Below are 10,265 nucleotides of genomic sequence, written 5' to 3' on the forward strand. Positions count from 1 at the left end.
AATATCTGCATACAAATAAAGCATGGTAGTATATCCATTAATGAATGTGAATTTACTAAATATAACCCCTCAAAATTCCAGTAAACTCAGTGGAAGAGGAATGATGATCCCATAGTTAGGTTATTTGGGCACAATTTCCTTTTCTGCCTGTACGTTTCCTGTACAATTTAGAGTATCTGATCTTCATAATACTTCTCTTTTRTGTAGTTAATTGAAGCATCTAATTTTCTAGATTGTCTCTGTAATCAAYGGAAAAAAATAGGCACCTATTCAGGTGCCTATAAAACATATTTATCCATGCTTGAGATAGGATGTTAATGGCATTCTAAATCCCTAACCTTGTTGCCTGCTGAAAAGTGTACAAACGTAAGTAGGATTTAATAGACTTTAGGTATTTGATTTTGATAGGTGACTAACTTCTTATGTGGATCTCAGCCTCGTTTTTCCTGAATGTCTCTTCATATTTAAAATAGGAAAAATAATGCTCTCATAATATTACATTGGTGCTGACATCTAGGAAAATAATTAATAATAAGTCACTGGTGAACTTCATCCAATGAAGTGTGGGAAGACAGACAACAGTTTCTTAATGACATTTTTATGGCTGGTAAAAAAGACAGAATTTCAACACAGATATAGTAGTTGCAATCAAGAATTTAGCATCATTACCTTGAGAGCATAGCAAGGATTTAGCAGAATAAAATGTACTGTGCCTTACTGGCTGAGGCATAACCAGTGCAGATTGGATGTAAATATAATAGGTGAAGAAAGCTTGACTGAGTTCCAAGCATTTCTCCAAGAGGCAAAAAAAAAGAGGATTAAGTCACTTTAGGTGTGTCAGTGCTCTTGTGTAGACTACCTCAGATCTGTTCCCAAATACATTATTTTATTCTGTAGAAAAGCCAAAATTTCCCTCATGGGCTTTTTAATGAATTCACTGAACTGTTCTCACAATCAGAAGTACGTGGAATTTTTCTTAGTGATGATGATATTATTCATTCTTATGATTCACTRTTTGTATATAGCGTCATGTGTACTCACGATATCCATCAGAGTGTACAGAGGTACATTTTTGGCCTGTAGTTTTTCATTTCATTATCCCAAGATAGCTAATGCCATGAAAAGACACTGACCATTTAGTAAAAATGAATTTGGAGACAGAGGGAGAAAAAAAWATATAATAAAAAGAAAGGGTAGCTATAACCCCATGAAATTCAGAGAAGTTTCAGTGATTTTAAGGCAGAAATTAATGTGAGATCTGGGAATAAGAGARTAACAAAAACGAAGTTGGATGAATGCTGGCCTAAACAGGAAAAATCAGGTAGTAGGGTAAACAATGAAGAGGTAAAGGTGTGACTCAGCATGGACTGGTGATTTGTAATAAAACAATTGGATGAAACTACCCAAAAGAAAACATAGGCTCAAAACCTCTGAACTTTTCCCAGTAGTGAGCTTTATTAAACTAGAAATAGTCTTCTGGGAAAGTCAGTGGAAACAGCATTAGCTGAAGCACTCCATTACAGAATGGAAAAGCTCTGAGTACAGGATGAAATTTTCCACTAGAAATAGATAAATGGGTTTACCTACTATTTCTTTATTATGCCACTGAAGAAAGTATAAGAGAAAAGGAAAAAWTATAAATTGGGAGGGGAAGATCCAGGTGGGATTGCAAGACTATGGATTTTCTATGGGAGCTTGATTAAGTCGCTGAATTTCTCATTTAGAGACTGAGAAATTAATTACACTACCGTGCGGAATGCCATGGTTCAAGAAAAAAAAAATTGTCTTTAACCAGGATGAACTTTGGCATAAGGCATCAAAATGAACTTTGGCATAAGGCATCAAAATGAAATACTGTGGGAATAGGAATGCCTTCCTGTTCCCTTGGTACTCTTCAGCTCTGTGCTGTTCACTTGGCAACCACTTTGAACCAGAACACTGGGGCATCCTTCCAGCAGGTGCAATTGGGGCCCTTCACTGTTTCCTCCATGGCAAGCAGGGCAAAATGCAGATGAAAGCAAGCACTTTGGGGATTTAACATTCCATTTGCTCTTTCCTCACTCAGTCACAGCTGTTGTGCCTTCCTTATACTTACACTTCTTTGCTACCTTGGGGAAGGCTGCATTGGGCTTCGCAGCAGAGACTGGTGAGGGCTGTAGGACTTGTGGAAGAGGAGAGGCAGCAGCAGCGGCGTGAACCTTTGCAGTCTTGTTCCCCTTGGACTTTGTCCTCTGGGACCTTCGTCTCCACAGCATCTGCCAGAAGGAGCAGAGATGCCACCCATGCCTCTGCCAGAGCTCCTGTGCTGAACAATGTGAGCTTGGCTCGTAGGAAACCTGTGCCACATCCAGCCTGTTTAGTAAATGGAGATCCCACATGTGTCCCCACTGCATGAACTGTCGCACTTGCTGAGGTTTTGCTACCTTGTGGGCAATCTGTGAAATGATTATTCCTCACAGCCTGCAGCCGCTTGCACAACAAGGAGCCACTGAATATGTTTCTGCCTCAAGCAACTTGGTCTTTACTGATATATGTGGCTGCTTTTTCCTTCATTTGAAATTGCAGTCTATTCAGGTTCCTTGTTTGCTGCTCTGTTTGCTTTCTGCAATGGCATGTTAGCGGAGAGTGCTGAGTGAAGCAGGTGTGAGTAAGAGAAGCAAATTACAGAAGTAATAGATCTCAGAATTTCACTAACCCTCAAACCTTCTGCTAAGTCATGGCACTTTTGAGCACACAATTTTAATTTTCCTTCACAAAGACTCTTCTCTAACAACCTGTCTGTATACAGACTACATTTTTACCCATCAATTACTGCCCTTAAGAGTCAACTACTTTGACTAGTCTGTGCTGCAATTGAAGACATTTCATTATGGGAGCATCACTATCAGTGACTGTGCCAATGTAAATTTACTGMAAATTATTCTTCTTTCCAAGTCTCATTCTAGTATTTCATTCAGCTMTATTCGAGCAGGATTTATGTAGGCACAGTATATACAGCTGCCTGCAACAATGATGACCTACAAAAGAATTCTCAATACCTTACTATAGTGAGATGTATCTGTAAAATCAATCCAAAATTAAATCTGAAAATGACTACCTAAAATCTTCTATTAGCTTCTAATTTGCCTTGATACTTGGCAAAGAATCTTGTATCCATGACCATTAAGTTTTGGACTGCAGAAAATGCTTGAGAAAGATCCAGGCATTAGGATATGGCTTGATATAAATGCCAAAAACTATTTATCTGCAAAAAACTTGCAAATGGGCCTAGTTTTTCTACACAGCATCACCAATCAGATGCTAAAAGGTGTTACAAACCAGCACTAGTGGGAGGAGGAGCTTTACTACCTTTTTATGAAAATGTTTTAAACTTAAGCTACAGTCAAGATCTGAGTTTACCGATCTGCTCCTTCCTCGTGTATTTGCAGAATCAGATTCCAACAGAAAACATTGTGGAACAGTGGTATGCCCCTCGTATATGTCCCTTGGATCCCTCGTGCTATTAAATAACAGCACAAGGCAGGAACTGTAGTTAAGTAAAGCAGAATTTGATGCACTGCCATAATGTAATAAAGGTCAATTCTATACAGTATGAAGGCTTGCTCTTGCTCTGACTCAGTATATCTCACCAGGATACAGAGTGAAAGGAGTATGCGTTCTCAAACAAAATCCTCTTTTCAGGCCACTGAATAGCAACAGTGTCAATGTTCTATGCTGTACATACCACCTCCAAGACTTCTGTTGGGGATACACTATCCAATGAATCTTGCTTGACAGAGCTGTATATTCTGAGTGTACAAATCCATCTTCCTGAGCAACTTTTCAACATTTCCTGCTGCATATTGCAGTTAACTTCAGTATAGTTATCATGATTATAACTTTTTAAGTATGAATATGACCAATTCCTTGTCTTTTTTTTTGCTTTGAATTTATGCAAATTACATGAATAATTTCCAAATCTTCATTCTCACCAATAGGTGGCACCAACATTTTCTATTTTCTTCATGACGCATTTCCAGTAGCTGGATTAAAAATCTGCTCCATTTCTAAATTATCTGTTAAATGAAGACAAGTTCAGTAGTTTTGTGGGATTTTTTTTCTGCAGATTGCAACTGATTAGTGTGCAGTGGTATATGTCGTGTTCTTTAAGCACTTCAGAAACTTTGTGGGCTATGTTTCGCTAGATACTTTGCCAATAATTCAGACTGCTGCTCTCTTTCATATGGTGAGAGTCATTTTAACAACACTTTATTGGAGCCTGGGTTTGGAGTTATTTTCTTGATGCTTGATGGGGTCTTCAGACCTCCCCACAAAAATGTTACTGTGTTATCAATTTTACAAAATATATCTTTCCTTTGCTCCCTCTATAGGTAATAAAAGAATGAAAAGTAGACTTGTAACAAAAGTCAAGTTGTTTTTTTTATCTTTTTCATGATTGAATCATTGTAGTCTTTCCAGCCAGGTTTCTACTGAGAGTAATTTAATAGCTATTCCCTGAAAAGTTTCAACTGTGTAAATTTTTTAGTTGTTTTGTGAGGTGTGGCATTAAACCTCTGCCACAGGAAAAGACACTGAAAGCAAATACAAACATGGTGACTCCTAAGCTGAATGAAAATTTGGGTACCCAAATGCCAATTACATAGAAGTTAGTCTTTTCTTAGCATATTTTATATATGTGACTTGTCATCTTTACATCTTGCTTTTTCATAAATCAAATCAAACCTCCTCATTGATTCTGTATCACCTTGTTGCTTTTTGAATATTCATTTCCTTGAGGCACATATTCACAGACTTCTCAGGTGCTGAGAGTTCTTTCCACAGTTAGCTCTATGATCACAATGCACCAGGAGGACTCTATACATCATTGATGACCTTATGGTCAAGTTTTGCTCACACCACAATGGTTGATGGGTTGATTGGCAAAATGGGAAGATGCCCTTTGACTTAAGTTAATGTTAGAGTCTGAATTACTCTAATGTCTTCAGTGGTGTTAATAAGCACTAATTCACCTTTTAAATATAAATATGAGTGAGACATCACCTTATTCAATATTTTTAAGAAAATGTACTTCAAGCAACCATTATCCTCAAGGTTTAGAAAATTTAACATTTTACTTGACTTTATACTCCCTTAATTCACCTCTTCTTCTATATACTGAGCTTGTTGAAGTTTTCCATTTCTCTGCAATTGAATGATTCCAAAATACACACCTAAGACAGACAATTGTTTAATTTGGGATTTTACGTATCCACCCTGTATTGCAAAAGTATTCTGTGTGATGCAATTTTGTTTTCAACAGTAGACTTTGTAAAAAGGTATTGAGTAATCAGAATGTATCTTTGTCCTTGTGTGTGCTTTCAAACATTACAGGTCTGACAAAAAGAATTTGCCCTTGGACAGAAATTTAACAGTACACCAAATACCCAAGGTAAATGGAGGGGAATAAAAACTTTGATGGTATTTCACCACTAAAAAAAAAAAAAAATATAGAACCTCACAATCCTGATTTTTTTTTTTTTTTGTATTAGGGCAACATTTGAAACCTTCCACTTTTAGGTTTAACTAGTCCTGGACAGGTGCTCTAGTAAAGTTTGGAAGAAGGAATGGGAAACTTTCTCTTGTACTCTGTGGAGGAGTTGGAAAAAGAGTTATGCAAACACTAGATACTATTCTCACACTTTACCTTAAGACTAAACAGGCTTTGTTTAGTRATTATAAGACTTTAAAAATAATAAAACAAATAAAATAAAGGGGTAAAGGAAATAAATAAAGGAAGATTAAGGTAAAGGCAGCTTAATATGATTCAATATGCTTCTCAAATGTGTCCTAAAGACAATGCAGTGAGCATGGTTCAGAAACATTGGGGAACTGAGTATTAGTGGTGATRCTTAGTGGTGATCCAAAGAAATCCATAAGAAAAATTCTTATTAACATCTTCCAAGTGTTATATACTGTATCAGAGTCCAACAGAAAATATAGTCCATATAGTCCGTACAGGATGTACATTAGACAGTATTTACTTGTCATCTATTTGCAGTTATGCAACAGTCAGTATGGAGGAGACTATGTTTAAGAGGTTTACAAGTTCAGGAGCAGAGGACTAAGAAAGCATGCTCTTCCACAAGGTTTGAATACTTTCAACCAAGTGGTAAAATCTGAGTCTCCCTCTGCTTTGGGCAGCCAAAAAKCGTTTGTCAAAGAAGCGTTAACTGCTTTTGGATGATCTTAAGAGGTACCTAAAATCCATGTTTTTGCTTATCCTGTCTTTCCATTTAGCTTCTGTTCAAATGCTGAAAAAATCCAAGCTTCCCAACATGCAACACTGGAAATGATTATCTGCTCAATAATAATATAAAAGCAGATGGGACAACTGAGAGTTTCTGGATCAGACACGGAACATACCGTATAGTTTAGCATGTCCAGAAGCAGATGTTTCCATGAAGGGAAACCCAGCTTTTCAAGTCAGTATCCTTGCTCAATCTCCTGCATACTCCAGTAGGTGAAGAATATCACAACTGGCAAATCTGACCTGAAGTTTTTGCTCAAGGTCATTTCTGCCCTACAGTATAGATGTAATTTTAAGCCCAGGCTTCTCAGCTCACCCTGACTCACCCTCCTCAGTGCTCATGCAGGAGACATTTTCTTTTTTCTAAGAGCTAAGCACCTAAAAAATGGTGTTTGGTGATTGATAGGGTGAAAGCATTGCCAAAACAAGGTTCATACCCAAATTTGGAATATAGAAATCTCTAAAAGTATGCCATCTGTGGCTTAATTATATACATTTAATGCAATCCATCTCCTCTGACTCTCAACATCTACGGTCTAGATAGCTATATGGGATCTACTAACTCTAGGCTGATTAGAGAGAAATAAATGCTTTTAAAGAGTGAGTCATCTAACCAATTTTAGATACCTCTTAGGATGAGGCAAATGGAAGTCTAGAAATACCCTTTTTTTCCCCCACTAGCTGTAAAGAGTCTAGATCAAAAATTTCCCATCTAGATAGAGCTGATYGTAGGTATCCCAGGGCACCTACTACTGGATTGTAATTTGCATTATCCAACTCAACATAACTGAGAATGTAATGTTAACATTTACAGCATAACAGATAATCTCTATAGAGATGGCACAGCTGTCTTCAAAGAAACAAACAAGAAGTGCATTTGCTTCCTCTGATCTCAGCCTGCATGTTTCTTTKTTCTTACAGTTTTGCCCAATATCTTCTTTTTCCACAGTCCTTACTAACATTGTGTCACAGCAGATAAGTGCAATAGGGAAGGAAGAATTTGTATCTACTATACTAAGTGGGTGGGGAGGTAATATTTACTCTTTTTTTTGACCAATAGTGACTTTGTTAAGGAAAAATGCCATGTTCCTAGTTTGTATCTAAATGTTAGGTTGAAGATGAATCAATCACTCTCGAAGAAAAGGCTGAGCTTTCAATAAATTCAGTGGAGTGAGACGACTTCTAGTGAAGACAGCTTACAAACCTCTTTCTCTCCAGTGGTTGTAGGTTGTAGCCTGCTAATCAGAGGTCAAACCATGAGGCAGCTAGGAAGACGTGAGGAATCCCTGGGGACTCCAGTCACTCCAAATTAAGTCTCCATCATCACGCTTTCTCTCCAAGAGAGTGACAGCTTTAGCTCTACTCCACTCTAGGTTTGAGCTCTACTCAACCAGAATTGCAGTGATGCTCTTGCACAAGAGATAAGTCCCCATCTTCCTCTCCTTCTGAGCAAGTACAGGTGACCAAAGTAAAACTTCTATGATTTTTTCAGGCTAAGTGGGCAGCCACTACAGGATACTGGACTCTTGTTTGGATTTTCAGACTGTTTTATGTGTCAGAAATCTTGCCAGTTATCATCACACTCTCTATTAAGATGTTTCAGTACAGCTCACAAGAACTCTAGCCATTGATTGCAAAGGACTGTCATACAGAGGTTGTATATTGAACTCACTTTTATATATATATATATATATATATATTATACTTTCATCTGGGGATTGTTTAAGTGTTTTTAGCTGATCTGTGATCTATGACATTAATACATATTAATGTCATAGATCACAGATCAGCTAAAAACACACATGTACACTTGAAAATTCTGTATTCTCAGAAAAGTTCAAAAACCACAAATGCAATTGCTTTACTTTTATTAATAATAAATTAAGAGATGTGAGGATATCTTTACAGCACTAGACCTATCATCAGAGTTATCTTATATTTGAGAAATTTTGTTTATATATTTGTTGCCAGCAAAATAGGATGAAATGAAGTGTATTCATATCTTAAACTCCTAAAAATGTAAGTCATCTTTGCACAGAATGTCAAGTAGATATATCTTGGGTGGCTGCCCRAAATATTTAATCTGCACAAAAGTTTCATTATTGATGCAGCATTGTTGCTAAAGATAGAAAGTCAGCTGCAGTTGGTCATATGTACTCAGACTGTCTGGCACAAACTTTTATATATCCTAGCTTTCTTTAACAAATGTTCCACTGTCTATCACGTTGCTGTGATACTACTTTATGAAATACAACAAGAAGTAATGAGATTGAAACCTCTGGAACATAGCCTCTGATTTCTCCCCCTAGAAAGAATACTTGGAAGAATCCTTCTGCCTTGTCAGATTTGTCAGATTTTTTTTTTTCTTGCATTTTTATGCTGCTCTTGACTATCTGCTATGAATTCCTCAGATAATAAGATTCAGCTTCTAGGCTGTTTGTGAATTGCTCAAACTATCCTGAGTATTCACTACTCAAATTCTGTGCTTAGTCTTAGAATTAATTCAAATTGTCAGACTTTCTGTGTTATGCATGCATCAGACTGTTTTCAACTCCTTCTTCACTGAGCATGGCATTTTGCTTGCTACATTTACAGCAGGAAAAGCCAGAAGCCAAAGACACAACCATCGACCTTGGTAGCCTGCTTGAATAGCCATTGTCCTCCTCACAGTTAAAAATATGGACTTTATTTCTGATTTATACTGTATGGATTTAACTTCCAGTTGTTGGTTCTTATTGTGGCATCTGGAGCTTCTCTGTAAGCTGGCTTATGTGACTTAATGACTTGCCCATATGTGACACTGCCATTTATTTCACTCCTGGATTCTGTCAGCTCTTAACCAAGCATTAACCTCAATTGGTTGTGGTATGGGGGGCAAGGGCAAAGGCACTAAGATACCCTTCACCTTTTTTTAACACTGTCTATGGAAGCTCACGTACAAGCTGTCCTTGCAATTGACAGCCCATATTCAGATCAGGGTTGATTCCTTCCTTGTATTTCCCGAATTCTCCAGGATATTTGGCTTGATTTKTTTTTCTTTGTTTGCTTTATTTCATCTTTTAAGCTGCAAGTAACTTCTAAATATGGAGATGAAGTTAAAATGTGTAGCTGTCTGCACACAGGCTCTTTCAGTGTGGCTTGTGTCTGTGGTGGCGTATCAAGAGCTCTCTGTATGAAGGCACACCTGAGTAGTTAGCAGAGCTGTAGGTACAAAATATCACCTGCTCTGCTTCCATAACTGCAGTTTCAATGAACTATGACTCATGCTCACCAACCTGCGCTAGACTCAAGGGTTTAAAATGCAATGCTATTGATCTACCTCTGTGTAACTGATAAGTGTGAAAGGTCTTAAAAATACATGTAGCAAATATAAAAATAAATGCCAATTGGTCTGCGTGCCTTTGAACCTAACGATAAGCTATCTTACACAGAAAGGCACAGGACTGAAGTTTCCATTCCATTCACCCTTCCATGAGTCTCCCACTAAGACAAAGCATTTTGGCATTTCAGGAAATATTTTTAAACACTTAYATACTTTTCTGTGGAGTCAAAAATGAGCAGTGAAAGAGGGACAAAGCATGCAAGACCTTTTTGCAAATTTCAATTTATTTGAATTAGATGCAATAATCCAAGGCTAATTTAAGTAGGAAACAGATTTTGAAGGATTTAGAGGAGAAACAGACTAAAAATCATACATAAGCTATCGTGAAGAGTAATAGAGCAGTAAAATAGGAGGCTAACTGTGAATCAAAAGAATGGATAGAGCCAGGGTAGTGCATGGAATTTATATGTGGTTTATGTACAGAACCTTTTATTTGAGAAACATACTGCTTTTACAAAGAAGGAAAAATGTTATTATCGACATTATTCTTTGGGGAAAACAGACTCAGAAACTGAAACTGTACTGATTATATGCTGAAGAACAAAGAGAACTAACAGAACTAGGTCTCTTGACTCCCAATCTTGGGGGATTTTTTTT

This window comes from Nothoprocta perdicaria, unplaced genomic scaffold (assembly GCF_003342845.1).
Source record: "Nothoprocta perdicaria isolate Ctin4 unplaced genomic scaffold, notPer1 scaffold_19, whole genome shotgun sequence".
Classification (NCBI taxonomy): Eukaryota; Metazoa; Chordata; class Aves; order Tinamiformes; family Tinamidae; genus Nothoprocta; species Nothoprocta perdicaria.